This window comes from Streptopelia decaocto, assembly GCF_964273445.1.
Source record: "Streptopelia decaocto genome assembly, chromosome: 24".
NCBI classification, from domain to species: domain Eukaryota; kingdom Metazoa; phylum Chordata; class Aves; order Columbiformes; family Columbidae; genus Streptopelia; species Streptopelia decaocto.
The window spans coordinates 4,234,984-4,243,209 of NC_138679.1; positions in this window are offsets into that span (position 1 = coordinate 4,234,984).

The window sequence follows — 8,226 nt, forward strand, 5'->3', positions numbered from 1 at the left end:
AGCCAGGCCCCTTCAGCACCAACCCCTCTGCAGAGCCCCGGCAGCACCAACAGGAACCAGGGAGCTCAGGGCCCGGCCCTTGGCCCCCAACCCTCCTCTCCTGCACCCCCCGCCCAGGCTGTGCTGGGACCGTCCCCCTTCCCACCGACCGGAGCTCCCTACCTGGCCCAGCAGCTCCTCAGGCCGCTCCTGTCACAGCCGCTGAAACGCTGGTGAGATGGAAGCGGTGCCAGCTGCTGAAAACCCCAGCGCTCCGGCCAATCAGCAGGTGAGAATGAGGAATGGCGGGCTGAGAGAGCCAATCGGAGCGATGCTGTTTCCTGTCTAGAGGCCCTTTTGGGCGGAAACCCAGCAGTCTGAACCCCGGCCAGTGCAGCACGCTGGGCCAAAGCTTAGAAAGTTCACGAGCAGCCTTCGTGCCCAGACCCCGGCCACCCCACGACCACCAGGAGGCACTGTGCAGAAATGATTTCCTGTAAGAGCCGCCGTTTCGGGGAAATGTTATGAATATTTGTAGGCGTTCCTGTGGTTCCATATTAAGCACGCTTCCTGCTGAGGTCAGTTGTGCATGACTGGAGGAAAGACCCTTTTTGCACACGGCACTGGGTAAATGTACCTTGTTTATAACCTCGCAGGTTGTAAATGAAATAAATAACTTATGCTTTTTCCATTAATAAACAGCATTTGGTTATATCTGTAAACATTAAACATGTTAGCATGAATCACAACTGCATTACTCACAGTCCTTTTTGCACCCAGCACTGGATAAACGTTCCTTCTTTATAGCCTCGCAGGTTTTACAGCCTTACAGGTTGTGAAGCTTTTTCCGTGCGTCAGCACAACACCCTTATTTCCCTTTGCCTGTTTTTCCAGGTCGTTTCTCTGCTTGTTTGCAGCATTTCCCCCCGTTTTGCAGTTATGAAAATCCCTCATCAGTCTGTCAGTCCTCAGAGTATAAATGTGTATGACCTTTGTTCATATGTGTTGTTTCTCAATAGATGTTTCAATGTGGTTGGGCACTGGAGATTTTGGTATTAAATAAATTGAGGCGGGGCGGCGGGGGGGGGGGGGGTAGCAGCCCTAGAAATAGGGACTTTGCCTTTCAGGAGCCTGGAGCTGTGTGTGGGGGATAAAGGATCCGTCTGCCCCTCCCACGCGGTTTTGGCACAGACAAGCAGCAAGAATGCAGAAACTGGGTGACTGTATAAGGTTTAGGCAATTGTTTGTGTGCTGGGTCAACTGAATGCTCTCAGTGAGCCGTGTCCTCTAAGAAACATGAACAACATTTGCCTAGTTATGTAGGCTCTCAGCCTCCATCCTTGCTAAAAGCACCAATGTGCATTTCTTAAGAGCATTTAGGAATCTCCCTCACTGGATCTAGAACTTTCAACAATCCCAGCGAGCGTGACCAAACGCTGTCACAGGATGCACAGGAAGATGGGATTTGAGGGGGTGACATCTGTGTGACCCGAAACTGCCACTTAGAGCCCTTGAGCTGAGACCAAAGCAGCGGGAAGGAGGGAGAAGCCTGTGATCGCAGGTCCCTGCAGCCGCGGGACTGGAGGGGACCCGCTGGGGGTTTCCAGGCTTGTGCCCCACACACCTCTGTACCCTCACTGCTGTTCGGCTCCGCCTGGAGCTCAGTGATGAGCTAAAGCACATTGAAATGCAGCTGAATGAGCTGATGCTAAACGGGGAAATGTCAGTTCTCGGCAAGGGTGATAACACTGCCAGGGACACAGCCAAAGAGAAGCCTAATGACAGAAAATATACATGATATATGGTACGGTGATTGAGTTTTAGGGAAAATATCATCCAAATACAACTATAAGGATTGCAACGTGGACAGGGTAGAGCAGAGCCAGTGTGAGCAGCAAAGGAGTGCGACTGGCATAGCCGAGGTGCATTTTAATTAGTGAGCTTGCACTAATCTCCACTTCTCCCAAGTAACAAGCAATAGGACGAGAGGCCTCAAGTTGCACCAAGGGAGGATTAGATCGGATATGAGGAAAAATTTCCTCACGGAAAGGGTTGTCAGGCATTGGAACAGGCTGCGAGGGAAATGGCCGAGTCGCCATCCCTGCAGGTGTTTAAAAGGCACGTAAATGGGGTTCTTAGGGACGTGGGTTAGTGCCAGTGTTAGGTTAGCGGTCGGACTCGATGATCTTGAGGGTCTCTTCCATGTTTCTGTCCGTGGGGTATTTAAACACAGTCTGGACACCGTCCTGGGCAACCGGCTCCACATGAGCACTGAGGGCTCGGCCCAGGGAGAAGGGTGGGGCGGTGGCCAAAGACGCGGTCACGGGCCCCGAGCAGGGCCCTTTCTCCAGGGGGAGTTTCTTTCATTTTGGGGTTTGGACCACGTGCCCCTTTCCCTGCACATCACGCTTTGCACATGGGATGGTTTGGCTTCTGCACACTCACTAACCCCGGCCAGGGAGGGGTGAAGCCCAGCGGCTGACACAATGGACCCCGTGAGGAGTGAACTGAGAACGCGGCCACCGCCTGTTCCCCAGAAACAGAACCACAGGATCCCAGAGTGTCAGGGGTTGAAGGGCCCTGGAAAGCTCATCCAGTGCAATCCCCCCATGGAGCAGGAACACCCAGATGAGGTGACACAGGAAGGTGTCCAGGCGGGTTGGAATGTCTGCACAGAAGGAGACTCCACAACCCCCTGGGCAGCCTGGGCCAGGCTCTGCCACCCTCACCCCCAACAAGTTTCTTCTCAAATTTAAGCGGAACCTCCTGTGTTCCAGTTTGCACCCATTGCCCCTTGTCCTGTCACTGGCTGTCACCGAGAAGAGCCTGGCTCCATCCTCCTGACACTCCCCCTTTCCATATTGATCCCCAGGAATGAGTCCCCGCTCAGTCTCCTCTTGTCCAGCTCCAGAGCCCCAGCTCCCTCAGCCTTTCCTCACACGGGAGATGCTCCACTCCCTGCAGCATCTTGGTGGCTGCGCTGGACTCTCTGCAGCAGTTCCCTGTCCTGCTGGAACTGAGGGGCCACAACTGGACACAAGATTCCAGGTGTGGTCTCCCCGGGGCAGAGCAGAGGGGCAGGAGAACCTCTCTGACCTACTGACCACCCCCTTCTAACCCACCCCAGGTACCATTGAACTTCTTGGCCCCCTCAGCTCCCGCGCCCATCGCGCGCTCTGCCGGGACCGGGACGCGAACCCGCGACCTCTGGGTCCGCTCGGACGTTCGCGCCGCCACGCGCCTCTGGGCAGAATCCGCCGTGGCGCTGCCGGCGCCTGCGCGGGGAGGTCAGGGGGGCGGAAGTGTCGCAGGGCGCGCGCCGGCAGCATGGCGGCCGCCCGCTGCTTGCGGCTGTGCGGGCGCTGGCGGCCGGCGCTGCTGGGGCCCCCGCGGCGCCGCTTCTTGGCGGCCGCTTCCTCCGCGCTGCCCCCGGCCCCGCAGGGAGGGCTGTTCACCCACCAGCAGGTGGGTTTGTCCCCAACGCCCACGGCTGCGTTCAGCTGCTGCTGGGGCTCCTGCGGCAGCGGCTTCTGGGGGGGCGGCACACAAGCCCCCGTACGCAGGAACACAAGGGCTGATGGGGAGAACAGTGGCTTTCAACAAGCGCTGTGAGGAACAGAAGGGACACACCTGATTATTTACCATGTTTTAATTACAAAAAAATAGCAGCAAGGTCTGGATCAGTAACAGGTGCCACACGAGGTCACTTCACGTCCCAGCACAGGGTTGGGGAGATGGGCCGAGCTCCCTGCGCCCATCTCATCTGGCAGCAGCACCTCGAGCTCCATCACCACAGGGCAAAAGCAGATTCAGTGGAATTGTCAGAAAAGCAAGATGAGTGCTGCAGTGGGCCCAGGAGAAAGAAACCAGTTCCATGTGCAACCCAGGCTCCCAATCCACACAGCCAGATATCACCATCCCCGGGGTCTGCCCCTCCTGCAGGTCCCTCTCCTTGAGACCGGGCAGCGAGTTGTTACTGAGACCTGGAGAAATCCAGAGCTGCAGTGAGGGAAGAACATCCCCAGGTCACGCTGTGCTGCTGGAAGAGGTGAAGCTGTGGAGTCCCAGCATGGAGAAGGTCCTTTCTCCATCTTCTCTTTCACATGATGGCTTGGGGCTTGCTGCAGAGATACGGCCGGAGCTGTGAGCAGCTTGAACTCACAACACCAAAGCCATTCAAAAACGCACACGCTTTTGGCCACGTTTTAATCCTTGGAGGTTATTAAAAGTCTTTGCAGATAACTTTGGTGTCTGGGGTGGTTGTGCTATTTGCAGGGTGAGATGAGGGACCTTGAGGACCATTGCTGGGGTTTTTTTGAGCTATGGAATGGTTTGTGTTGGAGAAGACCTTTAAAGGTCACTTAGTTCCAACCCCTGCACGTGGGAGATCTTTCACTAGATAATATTGTTCAGAGTCCCATCCAACCAGACTTAAAATGCTTCCAAGGTTGGGTTTCTACACGTCCTGTGGGCAACCTCTTCCAGGGTCCCACCACCTTCATTGTAAGACATTTCTCTCTTAAGTCTGGTCTGAATCTAAAATCCAGCCTAAATGCTCTTTCCATTTTCCCCAAAGGGCAGGTGGCCCATAGAGAGTTTGGAGGATAGTGAGGGTCCCACAGGGCTGTGGCAAAGCACAGAGAAGTTATTGTCCAAGCACTGAGGAGAAATCTGTGGATGAGCAGCCCTTCTCCTGATGGGGGATCCCAACTGGGCAGACACCAGGCTGGGGGTTGTTTCCCTGCGCTCCCTCCCCCTCCCACACAGACACGGAGCAGTTCTGGACAAACAAGGTTTAATACAGAAACACAAGAGAAAAGGTCCCAGAGCTACTCTGACCCCCACCCCAAACCCACCACCCCCTCCTCCCGCCCCCACTAACACCCCAAACACCCCCCTCCTCCCACACCTCCCCTGACCCACCCACCCCCAAACCCACCACCCTCCTCCCACACCCTCCAACCCCCCAGACCCCCAAACACACTCGCACTCCTCCCACACACCCCAGACCCCCCACCCCCAAATACTGCACCCCTCGTCTCCCACACCCACCCCTGGTGTTCTCTGATCTATTCCCCCCCTCCCACGCCCCTGCTCCCTGCCAGAGCCCTGCGCTTGCTGGGGGGCTCTGCCGAGGGGCTCTGCCCCCGCTTCTGCCCCCGCTGCTCTGCCTTGGCCGCCTGGGGCGGTGGCAGCTCCACCCCCACGTCCCTCCACAGCTCCGGGGGCTCCATCCCCAGCACGTAGAACTCGGCCATGCTCAGCACGGCCTCTCTGAGCTCGGGGACGCTGTAGTCAGGGCTCAGCAGATCCTCAGGCAGGCAGAGGGATGAGAAGTCAGGCTGGGGGACGGGTGGGCTGGTGACACCAAGGTCCCCTGGCCTGGGGCTGCTGGTGGGAGTGTCCTGGGCCACCCCCAGCATGTCCAAGGAGCAGCCAAAGATCTCGAGGGCCTCCTCCAGTGGCACCTCCTCGTCAGCTGCACCGTGTCCCACCGTGTCCCCAGGAGCTGTGTGGTGGGGGACAGCAGAGGTGCTGGGGGGGCTGGTGCTGCCTGGCGGTGTCTCCACGGTGGTGGCCGTGACGGAGACGTTGAGTGGTCCCAGTGGCCCCTCGTGCCCATAGGTGGTGTCGGCCGTTGGCAGCAGGGGGGAGGCTGGGGCCACTGGAGTCTCACATCCTTGTGTGTCCCCAGTGTCCCCAGACGTGGGGCTGCTGCTGGCACCAGTCTGGCAGAGCTGCCCCATGGCCGGGGGGCATCCGAGGAGCTGCAGGGCCTCCTCCATCAGCTCCTCATCAGAAATGCCCAGGCTGGCTCCCAGGTCCCCAGGCTCCGCAGGGTCAGGAGCTGGGGGGCCGCTGCTGGAACCGTCTTTGGTGACCCCCACGGCATCCCAGGACACACCAAAGAGCCGATGGGCCTCTTCTAGCAGCATCTCCTTGGTGACATCCTGGAGAGCTGCTGGGTCTTCCTGGGCTTGGTACTGGGAAGCAGCAGCAGAGCTGGTGGGGGCGTTGCTGCTCCTCTGGGGGTTGTTCCTGCCCCCAGGTGTCCCCGCAGCAGTGGCCGTGCTGGAACTGTAGGGCTGTGCCCATTGCCCCTGGATGTGATGGTAGCCGGGGATGGACGTCGGCATCAACACAGGGGCTGGGGCCACCGCTGTGCCCTGGTGGCCGTAGGGCATGGCCCACTGGACCTGGAACACCCGGGGGTCGAACCAGCAGCCGCACGGTGCTCTCTGCAGCCCTGTGTGGGGGAGAGGGAGCCGTGCTGGGCCGGGGGGACCCTCCATGGGCACCCCCGAGCCGGCCCCCATCGCCGACGGCCCCGGTTCTGCCCAGTGCCGTATGTGCCGGGGGACAGGGGTGGTGGGTGCTGGGAGTGCCCGGGGTCGGGGATGGCGAAGGGGCCGAAGGTGCCGGGGTGTCCGAGCAGACAGGGGTGCCGTACCTGCTGGTGGGGCCTGGGGGGCCGGGGGTGCCCCCCCCACCGGGGGTGCCCAGGCTGCGGGGAAGGGCTGCTCCTGCCCGGGCAGTGGGCACAGGGGGGCTGAGCCTGCAAAGAGACAGGAGCCATGGCCGGCGCTCACCTCCGCTCTTGCCCCCAGGAGCGTCCCGGGCTGCAGGGGTCGCGGTGGGTCCATACCTGGGGGGCAGAAGCTCTGGGGGAGCATGAATGGCTGCAGGGGCTGCAGGAGCTGCAGAACCAGGGGGGCCCGGGGGCTGCGAGCTGGGAGCCGCAGTGGTGGCTGCGCCATCATCCCTCTGGCTGTTGGTAACTAAGGACTCTTTGGGGTGTCCCGGGATGGAATGCTGAGGCTCCCCGTGTTCCGCCCCAGCCCAAGAGCCTCCCCAGCTCCTCCTGGGCAGGGAAAGGGTTCAGGGGGGCTGGGCTGCCCCCGGCCCCCACGGGCGGCTCCCAGGGGCTGGGGCTGCAAGTGCCTTTGGCTGGAAGCCTTGGGCCGTTCCCAGAGCTGGGACATCCTTGGCATGGGGGGACTTGGTGGGACGAGTCCCACGCCTGCAGTGCTGGGCAGGAGGGTCCAGGCTGGGCAGGAGGGGTGGGCAGGGCAGGCGAGGTGGAGCTGTCGCACGGGGTGGAAGGGAGAGCTTGGATGCTGCAGCCCTTCCAGTCAGACGGGAGGGGGCTCAGAGCCTCTGGGGGAGGGTCAGGGGCCGCCAAACAGAGCAGAGGTTGCACTGGGTGGCTGCTGCCCATCGCCCAGGGCTCAGGAGTCGGCCAGTGCTGCTCAGGCTTCAAGAAGCCCCTTGCAGAAGCTCAGGAGCCGGCAGTTCCCCTGGCGGGACGTCAAGCGAGTGGCAGAAGAGCAGCTTGGCTGGGCAGGGAACTCCTGGCCCAGCTCCGGAGTCCAAGTGCCGGATTCCAAGTGACCATTGTAGGGCTCTTCCAACTGAACCATTTCAGTCTTTTCAGGCCCTGTGGCTCTCTGGGGGGCAGCAGGGTCCCCCGGGCCATGGCAAAGCCTGGTGAAACCCCTGGTGCTCTCTGCAGGAAGAGCCTCGTGGTGGGTATGAAAAGTGTGTGCAAAAAGCAGCACATGGCCACCTACTCATAAAGATCTGAGAGACGTGGTGAGGACTCAGCAGCCGTGTTTCTTGTACTTGGTGTTATCCCACGTGGCCCTGGCTGAGCTACTTGCACACATCCATCGCAGCACTTGCATGTGAGCATCAGAGAACCAGTGAATAAAATTCAAGAGAGAATGAGTGTGAATGAATGACTTTATTTTGTTGAAAATCAAGTCACCTATTCAGCACATCGCCCTGAGGTTTCTGCACGGGCAGGCGGGGATGCCCCAGCACTGCTGGGCTCTCTCAGGACACTTCCCTCGCTCCAAGGTGCGGGGAGCAGGGCTGGAGGAGCAGGGACCTCAGCAAGGGACCCTCAAGTGCCCAGAGACGTGAACGTCGGGGTCCTGCCGTTCACCCCAAAATGGTGCTGCAGGCAGAGGTGACAGCAGGAGTGAGAAGAGCCGAGCAGGACAGAGCGGCCGCTGGATTGCTTGCTGCAGTTGCAGTGTCTAATATTAGCCACAGGTCGTCTACTTTAGGAGCCTTGTGAAGAAGGACAGCGATCCCCGTTTCTGTCTGTAATCCCCCGGAGCAGCGGCCTTTGAGGTCTGTAACATGAATCCTGCCAGGCTGCGCAGGGGACACAAAACGGCTCTTGGCTGCTTTGGTCTGGACTTAAAATAGGAACAAAGCTGCTCCCGTGTGCGTCCCCGC